We start from the raw sequence: 15,522 nt of genomic DNA on the forward strand, positions 1-15,522 counted from the left end.
TATATTACAAATGAGGTATCTGAGACCCAGAGAAGTTATGTAATTTGCCCAGTGATTAGCACAGTGTCTTACTTGTGGCGGTTATTTAATAAATGCTTACTGATTTATTTTAAATACTACAAAAGTAATAAATTAAAGAACTAGGATTCATACCCAGTCTGACTTTGCATCTAGCATTCTTAGCACTGTAACATACTGCTTCACAGACATTATTCATTTCGTTTTTCTATGTATTAGGCTGATCTTATTGAGGATGTAATTAGTACAATATTTTATCTAAGGTTTCCCCTTAAAAACTGAGTACTCCTTTTGTATGGATCCAGTGTTATATTTACTCTTGTATAGTAGTACCAAGAAAGGTTTTATTTTACATTTTTCCTTTTCATGCTCAAATCAAAATAGTCTACTTGCAGTTCTCCTGAACTCTTATGTTCTGTCATCACCTGTACTTGCACAGGCCTTCTCCTGTGCTTGGAATGGATGGCCTCATTCCTCATCCCCACTTCTCAGAATCTTTATCTTCCTTCAATGCCATATCTTACACAAAACCTTCCCTTATCCCTGAGTTAATGTTCTTTCCCTTCTTAAATTTCCTAGTAGAACACATTTCCATATACATGATATCCTCCATGGGGAAGACATGTTCCCTGAGGGCAGGAAACATCCTCACATCTAGAACTATATCTTAAACATGTTACTGTGCCATTCCAGAAGAGGGTCACCAGGAGGGTGAAAGGCCTTGAGTTTGTCATATAAAGATTGGTTGAAGGAACTATAATTGTTTAGTTTGGAGAAAAGAAGAGGGGACATGATAGCTATCTTCAAATATTTGAAAGTCTTTCACCTGAAAGAGGATTATATTTGTTATATTTGGTCCCAGAGGGCATAGGTAGGAGCATTATTCCTAATAGAAACTGGAGAGAGGCAGATTTAGGCTTAGTATAAGGGAAAAAAACTTCCTCACAATTAGAATTGTTCAGAAATAGAGTGAGTTACCCTAAGAAATGATGGGTTCCCCTTCATTGGAGGTCTACAAACAAAGCCAGAATGACCACTTGGCAGGCATATTGTAGAGAGGATTCTTTTTGATGTATAGGATGGTGTAATGGGAATGCAAATTTGGAAGATCTTCCCTGCCCCTAAGCTAGGGTGCACCTGAAGCCTGGGGTGGGAGGCTTGTTTTTCAGTTGATACTTCTTGATTGGCCAGTGAGTCAATAAGGTTGTTACATTCTCTGAGCCAGGAGAAGGCTATATAAGCCCTGATGTGTAGCTTTGTTTCTGTGATTTGATCTGAATTCTGGGAAGCCGTTGTTGAGAGTCCCCTGGCTTTGAAAAACCCAGATCTAATTTGGTATGGATGTAATGGTTGGACAGTTTGGAAATCTGTCTACTTGATCTGTTTCTGTCTTGATAATTCTGCCTGTATACTTTGAAGTTCGGGGTGCTGACCTTTTTGCCCTGAACAAGGTAAACGATATATGGTCTGACTGATTAAAGTAAGCTTGTTAACCCATTTTGAGTTGCTTTCCTTTTACAAAGCAGATCCAAGAACCTGTGTTGGCAGGCACCCTGGGGACACTGGGGTGCTTGCTGCTACAGATGGACAAGATGATCTTTGAAATTCCTTATTGTGAAGTGTTACAGTGAATCAATAGAGGTGGCTGGAAGGATTGGTATGTACCTGGAAGGGCCTTGTGGGGATTAGATGGCATGAATTCAGAGTTTTCCCAGGCATCATGATTTCATTACTTCCTTCAGCACAGTAGGGATGAAGTAGGTAGAGATAGTAGGAGGGACCCATGTTGGAAATTAACTATGATAGAAGACAGTGCCTTATTGGAAATGACTATCAAGTCAAAATGAAGAAATTAAAGCCAGAAGAGGGACGATAAAATAGTCACTACTAAGTTGGTGCCAGGAACTGTGCTAAGCACAGAGGATAAGAGAAAGGCGAAAGATAATCTGTCCTCATGGAGCTCACAGTCTAATGGGGAGATGTATCAGCAATGCCATATTCACAATGCCTATAGAGATTACAAATATGCTGATATAATTATCCATCACAAAATACATCAGGTTTGCCATTTGGGGAAATAAACTAGAAAATTTATTAAGATACCAAAAGACTGAGTCCCAAAACCAGAAAGTGAAAGCCATCAGAGTAGTTATGATATTGGCACAGGTAGATAAAGTAGAAAGCACCCACATTCTCAAGCCTTTAAAACAGAACAGGCTACCTCAGGCAAAGGTCCTCCTCTCCCCACTCACAGCAACCACCCACCGTCCTGGAAGAGCACTCCCAGCAGCTCCGGCCCCTGGCAGTCCTCAGCAGGAGTCCTAACTCCAAAAAAAAAAAAAAAAAGGCAACTGCCGCCAACTGCCAACCGCAGGACCGTTAGCTCGGCTTTTCACTTTCTCTTGCTCTGCTATGTCAGCACGTCCATGGGGCATGGGAGATCTTTAAATCCCATAACCCTTACAGGAGATGACATGCAAAAATATAAGTATAAACACATTACATGTAGGCTAAATAGGAAGTATTCAACAAATTGTACTAAGATTCAGAGTGATTGAGAAAGGCTTCCCAAAGAAGGTGAAGATTTTGTTGTTTGAATTTGTCTGAAGCCAAGCCTTTAATGACTGAGGGCTGGGTTAGAATTGAGACAAAAGATGATCTAGTTAGCCATCACAAAAGAATCTAGCTGAGGGGAAATTCCAGAGTTGAAATTGCTTTTTACAAACATTCTAAGCCTTCAAAAGCTAAACAATAAGCCAAGGAGGCTTGAGTTGGGGGCTATTATTAGCCATTCAGTGAGAGCCAGAGTGATTGAGTGATTTGGGCTTAAAGTTATACTCTAGTAGCTCCTTTTAGAAACACTATAGGCTTTTTTTTAAGCCTTTTTTTTTTCAGAGCTGTATTTCAAGCAATCAAAAATGAAAACCATAAAGGACAAAAAGTAAATTGTCCCAGCTTTTTGAAAAAATGGAGGAGGAGAAGGGAAAGGGAACAGGGAAGAAGAGGAGGAGGAGGAAGAAGGAAAAAGAAGGGGAAGAAGAGGAAGATCTCCCAACAAAATGTTTTCCTAACAACCTAGTTCACTCCTTCCCACAAATACAGTCTCCATAGGAGGAGTAAACTTAAACTTAAGCCACCAAGATTGTAATGAGGCACACATTTAAGAAATGTGTGTGTCAAAGTTTAACTCGAAACACTTGCTCTGGAAGCCCTCTTTGTGTAGAGACTTCACGAAGAACCCTTTTGTTGTTCATCCCTCATTCTCCTCAAGATCATGAAGGCTTGATTGCTCAGAGTTGTCGACCTCACTCTCTCCTCCAGAGTCATCAGAGGCCAATGGCAAGACAAAAGTCCAGTGGGTGACCTTGGCCTTTCTAAACTAGGGTTTTCCCCAGGTCTCTGTTCGACTGAGGCAATGCCCATTCAGTGATTAAGGGCTAGGGAAGAATTGAGACAAAAGATGACGGAACTTGCCATCAGTAAAAAAAATAAATCTGGAAAGTCCCTCAAAGTTTCTGGACAGAGGGGAAAACAATTGATATTTACACTCATTCTAAGCCATCAAAAGCTAAATAATGAGCCTGGAGGCTTCGGTTGGGGGCTGTTTGTAGCCATTCAAAGACAGCCCCAGTGATTTGGGTTTAAAGTTGTAGTCAAGTAGCTCCATTTAGAAACACTATGGCCTTTTTAAAAAGCTTGTTTTTTCAGAATATATTTCAAGAAATCAGAAATGAAAACTGTGCAAGAGAAAGTTAATTGTCCCAGCTTTTGGGGGGGAAAAAAGATAAAATAACTAAATAGGAAATTTTAAAAAATCTAGCCTCCAAACCTCAAGATATCTTACAAAAATATGTGAGAACCCACATGTGAAGGTAGAACTCCCTATGTGGACAGAGGGACCACATGTGATAAAGGAAGGAGGAGGAAGAGGAGGGGAAGGAAAAGGAAAAGGGAAAGGAGAAGGAGGAACAGCATTGTCCAAATCCAAAGCGAACTGGCAGATTGGGTCCTCAGAGGGCAGCTACTCCTGCTCACAGATTGTTGTTTATCCTTTGTTCTTCAAGAGGATCAGTGACATCTAGGGGGTTATTTCTTGATTTGAGAATGAATTGGATTTAAGTGAGGCAGAGTTGTGCAAAGTCATCATCAACCTAGCTCTGCTAGAGCCATCATAGTCCAGTAGCATGACAAAAGTCAAGGAACTGGTGATAGTCCAGAAGGGGTCAAGATAGGGAAACAAGGAGAAGGGATAGTGCAGAGATTCTGGCCTTGGAAAAACTGAATGGTCCAGGGATTATAAATCAGTGTATGGACAGAGTAGAGTTTGATATGGGAAGACAGATGGAGAGTTGAAAGCCAATAGCTTATAATCAGATAAAGGAATTTCAGAATTCATGATCGTGGAGGTGGTGCATTTGTGGGTGATGGCAAAATCAAGGATATGAGCCCATTGTTGTGTGTGACTGAGATGGGATGGGGGAGTAGGCCATGAAAAATGAGTTGGTTGAGGAATTGGGAGGTTAGGGTGTTTGAGGGAGTATCAGTGTGTATGTTGAATGGGACAGGAGTTGGGGAGAGAGGAATATGGTGAGCCCAATATCCAACTCATTGAGGAAGGAAGGGGAATGGCCTGGAGATCTGTAGACAACTACCAGGATTTTAATTGAGTGGAAGATATGGATTGTATGGATTTAAGAGGTTGAAAGGTTACTGAGTGAAGATGGTATGGGAGAACCTGAAAGTAGCCATGAGGAGCAAGAAATATTCCAACTCACCTCAACCAGTGAGCCAAGGAGAATGAAAGCAGCTAGTGCTAGAAAAGGTGGCCAAATAAATTGTATTAGAGGGAAGCCAGGCTTAATGATAGGTAAAAGATGGAAGGAATGGGAAAGGGAAAGATTTAACATGAAAGCAAATTTGTTGCCTATGGAAAAGGCATTCCAGAGAGTACAATGGAAGAGGTGGGTAGAATTTGGTTTAGATTTTGGAGTAAGAGGCGGCTAGGTGGTGCAGTGAGTAAAAGCGCTGGCCCTGGAGTCCAGAGTACTTACTGAGTTAGGTTCTGGCCTGAGACACTTAACACCCACGCAAAAATACTAGCCATGTAACCTTGGGCAAGTTACTTTACCCCAATTGCCCTCCAAAAAAAAAATTAAAAAAAAAGATTTTGGGGTGAGTAGGTTGAGGAGGATAGGAATAAAGAACTGGATAGTAGGAGATGGGGAATAGGGTTTGGATGGTGATCTACAGAAGTGCAGACTTACTAGGATGTGTAGAGTATGGCCAGGTGTGAATTTGTTGATTTTTAAGTGAAAGGGACCTCTTTTCTTCCTAGAGGAGGCTGTAGATTAAGCAGGAGACAGTGAATCAGCAGATGGAAGACACACCACTCCCACACTTTCCCAGACTTCCAGACACAGCAGGAGATTAAAGGTGCACAGTCAGGAGGTCCCATCTTTCCTTTCTATCTTCCAGAGACAGGCTAGAGATGGTGCAGCAGGTTCAGGAGGAGTGAATACTAGTGAGAATAGACTGATAGGATACTGTGATGAGGGGAGCATTTCGTAGCTCAAGATCTTGAAGGCAGGTCATTTATGAATGATAGTCAAGACTAAAAGTGTGATACCCCCTGTGGGTGACTGACGACTGTGTCTTTTTACCTCTTTTATCCTTATTTGCTAACATGGTGTCATACGCACATTGGAGTTGAGGAGATGATGAGTTCATGTTTGCAAATATTGAATTTAAGGTGCCAGTGTGGGTGTATAAATATTAATGTTAATGAAAATGTTTATAATTCAGTTCTACTAAGAGACATTAAGCACCTGCTATCTGTGTTCTAAGAAGCAGATAGTTTAAATAATCTGGACCCTGCTGACATGGTTACTTTTAATTTAAAAAAAAAATGTATAAATGCACCAGAGAACAAAATGTTATGTGAGATCCAAAGAGAAAATATCAGTGCTAGCTGGGAGAGGGGATCAAAAAAGATTTACTTATAGAGGTAGTCTATGAATTAGGCTTTAATGTATAGGTTGGTATTCAGCAGGTAGGATATAGGGAAGATCATTCCAGGTCTAGGGAGCAACAGGAACAAAGATAGAAGCAAAAAAGGGCAGAACGTTGATGGGGTTGGGGGGACCAGTTGAGGAATATTTTTGTTTGACTGGAGCAAAAAGCTATAGAAAGGAACCAGAGGAGATGACTCTGGAAAGACAGAGCTACACCAAGCTACTGAGGGCCTTGAAAACCAATCACTTGTAAGAGTTTGAACTTTATCCAGGATCAACACGAGTCTATTGAAGGGTTTTAAGTAGAAGTATGACCTTACCAAAGCTCTATGGATAGGGGAGCTTTGCTGGTAATATGTACAGGATGGATTAGAAAGAAGAGAGGAGAGGCAAGACCTATCAGGAAGTCATTTCAATAGTCCAGGCAATAACGAGGACTTGTGCAAGGTTGGTCATAGTGGGAGTAGAGCAGACGTTGACTTTGAGTTTGAGGTGGACCATTAAGAGTTGTCTTGTAGGTAGTGAAGGAGGCAGATCTGGAATTCAAAAGAACTAGAAAGATAGATTTGTAAGTAATCTTAGAGAAGGTGATTCATATTTATAGGTAGTAGTTCACACTCATTGGTTGGGCAAGCTGACCTGTTGTTATTACTGTTGTTTGTGTTTCATTCTCAAAGAGGACCATGACATCAGGAAGGTGATGCCATGACATGCAAGTGATTTGAGTGAGGGAGTCCTTTCCCTCACTTTCTCTTCTGGAGCCATCTGGGTCCAGTGGCAAGATATAGATCAGGATGACTGGAGATGGTCCATAGTAAATACAGTGATTGTCAAGTAAAAGAATAAGGAGATGTGCTTTAAAAAAAAAAAAAGAGGACTGGAGTAGGAAGAAAAACAAAAGGTAGTTGCTAAGACAAGGTAAGAAGTTAGCAGAAAAGGAAAAGAAGAAAGTGACTATCAAAGTTGTTAAAAAAAAAGGGATAATGAGTTAAGGAGCTGCTAATGAGTGATAATGATAATGAGCTAATAACTGAGTGATAACTCAGACAAGCAATTTGAAAAACCAAGACTTATGAAGTACTGAGAGCAAGCTGAGTATGCAGTAACTGAATAATCTGTAATTATGATTCTGTAATTGTTTTCCTGTCCTGGCCAAATGACCCTGGCTAAGTTAATTTACCTTTGGGAACCCACATTTCCCTATTTGTAAAATGAGAGAATTGGACTGAATGGCCAGAAAAGGCCCTCAGCTCAAAAACTATGATCTTAGGAGGACAATTAGATCCCAAATCATCATTTCCATCATTAATGATGGAAGCTCACATTTACATCAGCTTTAAAGTATACAAAAACACTTTCCTTACAACCCTAGAAGATATGCCTTACAAGTATTCTTGTAATTTTATATTTGAAGACTTTTGAGGTTCAGAAAGGTTAAGTGATTGTTAAGTATTGAATGAGAGAAGTGAAAACTTCTCAGGCTATACTCTTAAATCTAGTAAGGCTTTTCGTGGGAAACAGGCCCAAGTTCCCCCTCACCAGAGATCACATGATTTACAAGATTTCAAAACTCAGAGCAATAGTGAGTCACCACTCTCCTCAGTGATACCTCAGCATAAGATATGCCAAATAAGGACAGAAGTACTTTCTCAAATGTATATTGGGTGGTCTACTGTTTCCTTGTTCCAGTACTTGAGGTAAATTGCCATGCTTAGAATGTACACCTAACTTCCAGCCAATGGAAGAAAAGGGTCTGGGAGGGATGGGGGAGAATTCTGCATTAGGGCTTTTAACTTTGCCATTTCCTTTTGTAAACTGCTTTTCCTCCCTGACCATTTGTCAGGACGGTGGCCCTTTCTCGAGATCATAAATAAATCATTCTTTTCTGCTTCCTTGAAAACTTCTGAGTATTATTTGGGTAAGGATTTCTGTTGCACACAGTTTTTGGGATGCACAAAGTATACTACAAACAAAAATGGTTTCAGAAAAAGAAGGAAACAAGCATTTATTAAGCTCCTACTATGTGCCAGGAACTGTGCTGAGTGATTTACAAATGTTATCGAATTTGATCCTCACAGCAGCCTGTAAAGGCACGCATAAGCAGCTTTCCAGAGGACTGATGCTATGAACAACTTTCAAGGTTCTGATTACATAGTATAGCAAACTCTCTATTTATTCAATAACAAATCAAAGCAAAACATTCATAGAAAATCAAAATACAGCATTCACAATGTTACAACTTATCACAGAAAATCAAAATACAGCATTCACTGTGTCACAACTCAACAACTTATCACTAAAATGGCCACATAGTTTTCACCAAAGTAGTCACATAGTTTTAAACAAAATACATTCATTTAGTCAATCACAAAATCCTTAATTCAATCACAAAGTACAAAAGTCAAAGTTTTCCACCCCTAGGTCACAGTAAATCATAATCTTCTCAGTCAGTACACTGTATCCAAGTAGTCTTCTTTCAGCTTGACTCGAGGGGCTGGCTCTCAGCTTCCATGGTTCCTTTTCCATGGTCCCAGCTCCAATTGTCACCTGGGTTCAAGGCAGGTAGCTCCTGGTTCTTTGTCCAGTTCTTTGTCCAGTTCTTCATCCAGTTCCTGTTCCATATTGAAGTTCACAGTGTCCAGTCCAACTCAAGTCCTGCACAGTTCCTGTTTCTGGGAAGACAAAGCTTGACAGAGCCACAATAATATTCATATACATTGCTGGCACCATCATCTGCCTGTGAAATCAACTCAGACCCACCAACAAGGTCTGAGAATACAACACAAATCATCAACATAGAAATCAACACAGGCCCACAAACAAAGTCCAAGAGGTCAGCACAAATCATAAGTAAAATCCCAGGACCTCCAAAACCTTCCTCCAGAACTTCTGTAACTATAAAACCAGAAAATCCTCTTTCAGGGCTTCCAGTAAAGTCCCAGGGCTTCTATACAAAGTATCATAAACAAACATCAACACAGACAGAGCAGACAGAGGGCTGGGATACTACAAGTTTTCTTCTTGACTCTGCCACAAGAGTCCTCTTCTCAGTTCTGCTCTCTCTAGCCTGGGCCTCTCCTTAATTATAATAATTATATTATTATAATAATGATTATATAATCATTAGCTCCTCCCCTTCCTGTTGCAGGAGTTCATGAGTTCTAGGGTTCACAAGTTGTAGGGGTCACACATTCTGTTTCTTAACAGACTTGATACAAGGCTCATAAGAAACTTGAACTGAAACAAGGTGTTAATTCAATAGCTGAAACAAGGTGTGAACTACTTCTGTGCTTGCCATTACATAGCCCTAGGAAGTAGATGTTTTTATTATAGTCATGTTACAATTGGAGAAACCAAAGACACAGGGAGGCTAAATGACTTGCCCAAGGTCACATAGCTGGTAAATGTCTGACGCCAGATTTGTCCTCTTAACTACAGGTCCATTACTCTACTATGAGAAATCTACCCAGAGAAAAATGCAAAAACTTGTATGAACTGAAGCAAAGTGGGGTGAGCAAAGCCAGGAGAACAAATTTGTACAATATTATAAAGAAAAACAACTTTTTTTAAAAGACTTAAGAGCTAAAATCAACACGTTGACCTGGACTCCTTACTCCTACTCCCCACCCCACCCCTATCTTTACCCTAATCCCCTCCCCCCACATCCAATCAGTTGCCAAGGCCTGGTTTATTCTAGCTTTGCTCCATATTTCCCATATACCTCTTTTTCTCTGACACTGCAATCACCCTGATACAGGTCCTCATCATCTCACACTGGAGTGGTTACATTAGCCTGCTGGTTGGTCTCTCTGCCTCAAATCTCTTCCCATTCTAATCCATCCTCCACTCAGCTCCCAAATTGATCTTCCTAAAGCACAAATCTGACCACCTACTCCCTTATTCAATAAACTGCAGCGTCTACCTCTTACCTCTTGGATCAACTATAAAATCCTTTGGTTTTAAAGTTCTTCATCACCTGGCCCATTCCTGCCTTTCTAGTCGTATACCTTACTTTTCTCCATGGCCTCTGAGATCCAATGACACTGGCCTTCTTGCTGCTCCTCACATACAATAATCCATTTCCTGACTTTGGGCATTTTCACTGGGCATTTCCCTGAAATTCTCTTCCTCCTCATCTCCACCTTCTGTCTTCCCTAATTCCTTCAAGTCTCCTCTGAAGTCCCTGAAAGTTAGCCTGACTGAAGCAGTGGAGCATCCTGAGAGTAAGACAGGAGGCAGCATGTGTGAGGCAAGTCAAACTACCACCTTTGTCTCCCCTCAGGCCCTGTCAGAGTCAACCTAGGATTCTAAGCCTAAGAGCCTTGGGAATAGCAAGCAGTGTGCCCCAGGCCATGGACCTGCTTCTAAACCACCCCCTGCAGTCATCATTGAAGCAAGAAATCTTTGTAAAGAAGGGGCCCACCTTTCTCATTACCATCAGCAATAGCTGTGGTATTGTGGTATATGTGACCAACCACCACCAAAGGGCAGATAAGCAGAAGGAGCTCTGGGAGTGGCAGCACTCCTCAGACCCACTTGTCCCGCTTTCAGTGCAGATATCACAGACATCATCTGAGGAGGCAACTTTTGTGGAGCAGGGCCTGGTCATCCCAACCAATTGCCACTCACAGGGCAGGCAAGCCAGGCTTGATCAAATAGTGGGACATCCTAAGGAGGAAATAGGTGATGGCATGTGCCAGGCAAATCCAATCCCCTTTGACCACCAACTCCCCAGGAAGTAGTCCCTGTGGAGAGGCAGCCTGGCAATAGCTCCTGAAGGTGCTTGTGATAGTAATGGCAATTAAAGATTCCCCTGTATTGGCTTGGTTTTCAAATTGATTGTGTTAAAACCCAGAGTTTGTTAATCCCACCTGTGGGATGGGCTTGTTAATGTGAAAAGAAAGTCCTGAACTGGGAGGAGCTGGTGATGTAGATTTGGAGAGACACTAGAGAGAGACGGAAGATCTTTTTGGAAGCAGCACCTCGTGGAGAGAGAGAGACTAAGAGAATTGCTGGTGGCCTCTTTGAATTGCCCTGGACTTTTGAGACCTGCCCCCTGAGCTGCCAAGGACTGAGGAGACATGGCTGTTTTGCTGGTACTTTGTCTGTCTGTTTTGATGTTGTTTTGCCAGATTTGTCCACTGGTGAAAGACAGTCCTTTTGTTGAAGAAGTCCTGGAACCTGGCATTTGGTTAAGAAGCCCTGAGACTGTCCTGCAGACAGAGAGTGAATACTGTCCACTGGTGAGGGACGGTGCTGTTGTTGCAGGAGTCTGGAGACTGTCCTGCAGACAGAGTGAATACTGTCCACTGGTGAAGGACAGTGCTGTTGTTGCAGGGGTCTGGGAGCCTTTCTGTTGGTTCGGAAGCCCTGAAGAAGGATTTTCTTGTTGTATGTTTACAGAAATCCTGGGAGAGGGCTTTGCTAATGTGTTCAGGGGTTCTAGGACTGTTCTACAGACAGAGGATAAATTCATGAAGGGACTGGCAATGTATCTTATGGTCTTGCTAAGCCTTGTCTCCCCAGGAACTAAGATTGCTGAGAACTTGCCTCGTGTCAAGATGAAGAAAAGACCTCCATTTGGGTATTAAGTGCTGTGTTTAAACTTGATGTAACTCTGGGGTAGATTCAATTGTGATCCAGGGGTGGGGAACTTTTGACCTTATTGTGCTCTGTGATTGACAAATGAAGGTACTTTACTTATGTTTGGAAACTAATCTCCATTTGAGAAGAGGGACTTTGTGGTGGACTTAATTAAGGTATAGCCTAGGGGTGGAGTAGTATTTAGAACAGAGACTTTGTAATTGATTGAATGATTGGAAGGTCCTGGGGTGGGGTAGTACTTGGAGATTATTTAATCACACTTAGTAAATGCTGTATTTTGAATGATGTCATGTTTTGATCTTCTCTGTTCTGGGTTTGTTACTGAATAAAATAGAGAGCACCTATGCTGGTATTTTGAACCTGGGAAGTTGCCTTCTTTTGGCATTATATTACAGTGCTATAGCCACATCTATTGAAGACCTAGAAAAGAAAGTTTTTGTTACCAAAGTCTTTGGCACCGTCATATGGTTCAACATCAGAAACTGAGAAAGATTTTGTCAGTAGAAATGATATTAAAAAAGAGACATCATCATCTGCTTTGCTGCTGTACCTAAAGACCACAGACCTTTGCATCTACCCTTGAAGGTGAAACCTTTCATATGTACCATATTTCACCGCATAATCATACCACCATATAATTTTTGCATCCTGTTTTTTTAGTCCAAAAATTTGGTTTATGATCTTTCATTGTGTAACAATTGCCTGATATAATTATGTTCGTCATTTAAAAGGTAAACAGAGAAGCAATGTATTCACCAGTGGCATATAGATATGCATTTATCTCTCTTGAGTTGTGAACTGGGAGCCTAGAATTCTCAGCACACCCGCATCATCAGTATTCAATTTTAACATATATTCATGAGTATTCTGTGCATCCTAATCTTGCGCCAAAGAGAGTTTAGTAATAAATGTTTTTTAAATGATACCGGCACAATTAGAAAAAAAGCTTCCAATAATGGTTGCACTCCACTTTTTGGCAAACAATTTGACATAAGCCTGTGAGGATTATGCAGTGAAATACGGTATTACCTCCTCTCCTTAGAAAGTGAGCTCCTTGGGAGCAGGGACCGTCTTTTGTACTTATATTCAGAGTTTAAGCACAATGCTTTTTTAATGATTTATTCATTCATTCAAGAACAAAACCTTGGGTGATATCCACAGGAAGGGTGGGCAAAATGGAATTCTGAGGCAGTAAAGGAAAAGTTAGGTGGGAGCACAGCTAGAAGTTTTTTTTCTGAAGCCAGTGGAAGAGAAAGTGAATGCATCTGAGAATGGTCAGCAGTGCCCAAAACTTCAAAGGTCAAGGGGTAGAAGGCCTAAGTAACATAAAAAAAGATAATAGCATTTATATAGCACTTTAAGGTTTGCAAAGCATTTTACATAGATTTATATTATTTGATCCTCACTGCAACGTATGTGCTATTATCATCACTATTTTACAGATGAAGAAACTGAGACTCAGAGAGGTTAAGTAACTTTCACTGGGTCATACAGTGAGTAAGTATAGTGGTTAGGAGGTCACTAGTGTCCTTTGAGGGAGCAGTTTCTGTGGAATGATGTGAATAGAAGCCTTGCTGAAAAGGGTTGAGAAGTGATACTTGAGGATTTGGAGGCATTGGAGATTCACAGTTTGCAATCAAAGGGAGGAGAAAGATGCAAGGGTAGGAAGCAAATATTTTATGTCTGGAATATAGCACATACAAAGAGGTGGGGGTGTGGCACATAGCTCTGACCTTAGAAGAGGTCAGGCCTGGTCAGGTCTCAAGTATCCTCACTATCACACCTATGTAATCTGCATATATTAAGGGAATGTAGACTATATAGAGGGAAATAAAGTTAGGAGTTTGAGGAATTTGACCATGAGAGAGAGAGAGAGAGAGAGAGAGAGAGAGAGAGAGAGAGAGAGAGAGAGAAAGTAAGGAATTTGAGGAATTTAACTGACCCTAAATCTACCAGGAAGGACAGAATTTGTAGACCCTCACTCTTGCTTTTATATTGGTGTGGGTGTGCTCCCAGGGAACATTGCATTTGTTTCCTTGCCACAAGCATAACAAAGACCTTCCTCTGCACTCTCTGTTTCTGAGTTCTCTCCTGTGAGAAGGGGCTTACCATTCTAGTGGGGTAAATCATGTGGATCTTCTTGAAAGGAAAGCATGGGATAGTGGAAACTCATCCCAGGCTAATTCCCTGACTCTGCCTGGGAAGTCCTGTTATCCCCAAAGAGTGTGTTTCTCATAATTCTAACACTACCAAAGTCATTCCTGTGTATCAGATGTACTACTCAGAAGAATATCCTTTTCAATTTATTCACAGAGTATTTCTGTGTTGGTATTATGTTTATGTTTTCCAAACTTCTTGAACCTCTAACGTTCTGGCTAGGGCAAATAGGAGTTATATGGGAAAATGTCAATGCTAGACATATAGTGATAGTTGTTCCCCTCTTAAATTCAAAAAAACACAATTATATGTATATATGTACAACAATTATTCCATATGAAACAGGCTCAGTTTTCTCTATTTTGTGCAAAATATTCCTCCGTGCTTTTTTTTTCTTTTGGGAATAATCCTTGTCCTCTCTATTGAAGTCTTTCTCTACATGGTAACTCAAAGTGAAAACATGATTGGTCCCATCAAATTGGAAAGATTGCATATAGGCCTAGTAATAGACTGTGTGAGGGATAATTTGCAGTGAAGTTTTCCCATTCTGTAAAATCAAATCTAGAGTGGCTTCAGCATCCACTAGGCCTAAGTTTAGAAGTCACCTGACCTTGCAGGAATCTGGGACTTAGAGCAATGGAGACCCTCCTCAGTGCCACCTCAGCACAAAATATGCCAAATAAGGACAGAAGTGCTTTCTCAAATGTACATTGGGTGATCTACTGTTTCCTTGTTCCAGTACTTGAGGTAGGTTGCCTGACTTAGATTGTACACCTAACTTCCAGCCAATGGAAGAAGAGGGTCAGGAGTGGGGTGGGGGAGAATTCTGCATTAAGACTATAACTTTGCCATTTCCTTTTGCAAATTGTTTCTCTTCCCTGACCATTTGTCAGGAGGGTGGCCCTTTCTTGAGATCGTAAATAACCTATTTTTTTCTGCTTCCTACCTTGAGAAACCTCTGAGTATTATTTGGGTAAGGATTTCTATTGCACACAGTTTTAGGGGTGCACAGAGATGTGGGCTCACCCAGGATTTATCCTTTCGTGAGAAGGTCCCACAGACACTCCCTTAGCAAGGACCAGGCACCAAATGAGGTTTCTTGGAGGTCCTTGGGACTGGTCTGTGAGATCTGACTCCGACAGGGTAACAACCAGAAGCCAGGGACTAGCTATGTACAAAGCAGAAAATCTACTTTTGCTAGTGACAGAGGGCAAGAATCACACAAATTTGTGTACACAAACCCAGGTGAGCAAGTCCCTGGGTGATCCCTTCCCACCCTCGGTTACTAGACTTCCCACTCTCTGCTATGAGACTTCCCACCTATCAAAATTTCGATCCACCCTTGAACTGGCCTAGCTCACCATTGTCTGTAGCCTCCAGCTACTTTCCACCCTTAATTACTCATTGACCTCATTAACTCCTCCTGAAGACCCTCTCCAAACTCCTCTCCTAGAGCACCCCTAAATTCCTCCCACAACCTTCTGTATACAAGACTCCATCCTGTCTTCATGTTTGTGAGAGCGCCATAGCACAGACTTACTCTGTGTCTAATGCAAGCGAACTTTTAATAAATTTTACTTTTCTTTGGCTGAGAAAACCCGAGTTGAATTCATTCCGCAGGACCTTGCGTGTTGGTATTTTGGGGTCTCCAGAGCAACCCTAACCCTCTTAGTGGGTACCCTCTTTGAAACGTGGTACCAAGGGAAAAGAACAGAGACTACAAGACTGACAA

Source organism: Petaurus breviceps, unplaced genomic scaffold (genome assembly GCF_028583685.1).
Source record: "Petaurus breviceps papuanus isolate PSGF00001 unplaced genomic scaffold, PetGlider_PUasm1.0 90823, whole genome shotgun sequence".
Lineage (NCBI taxonomy): Eukaryota > Metazoa > Chordata > Mammalia > Diprotodontia > Petauridae > Petaurus > Petaurus breviceps.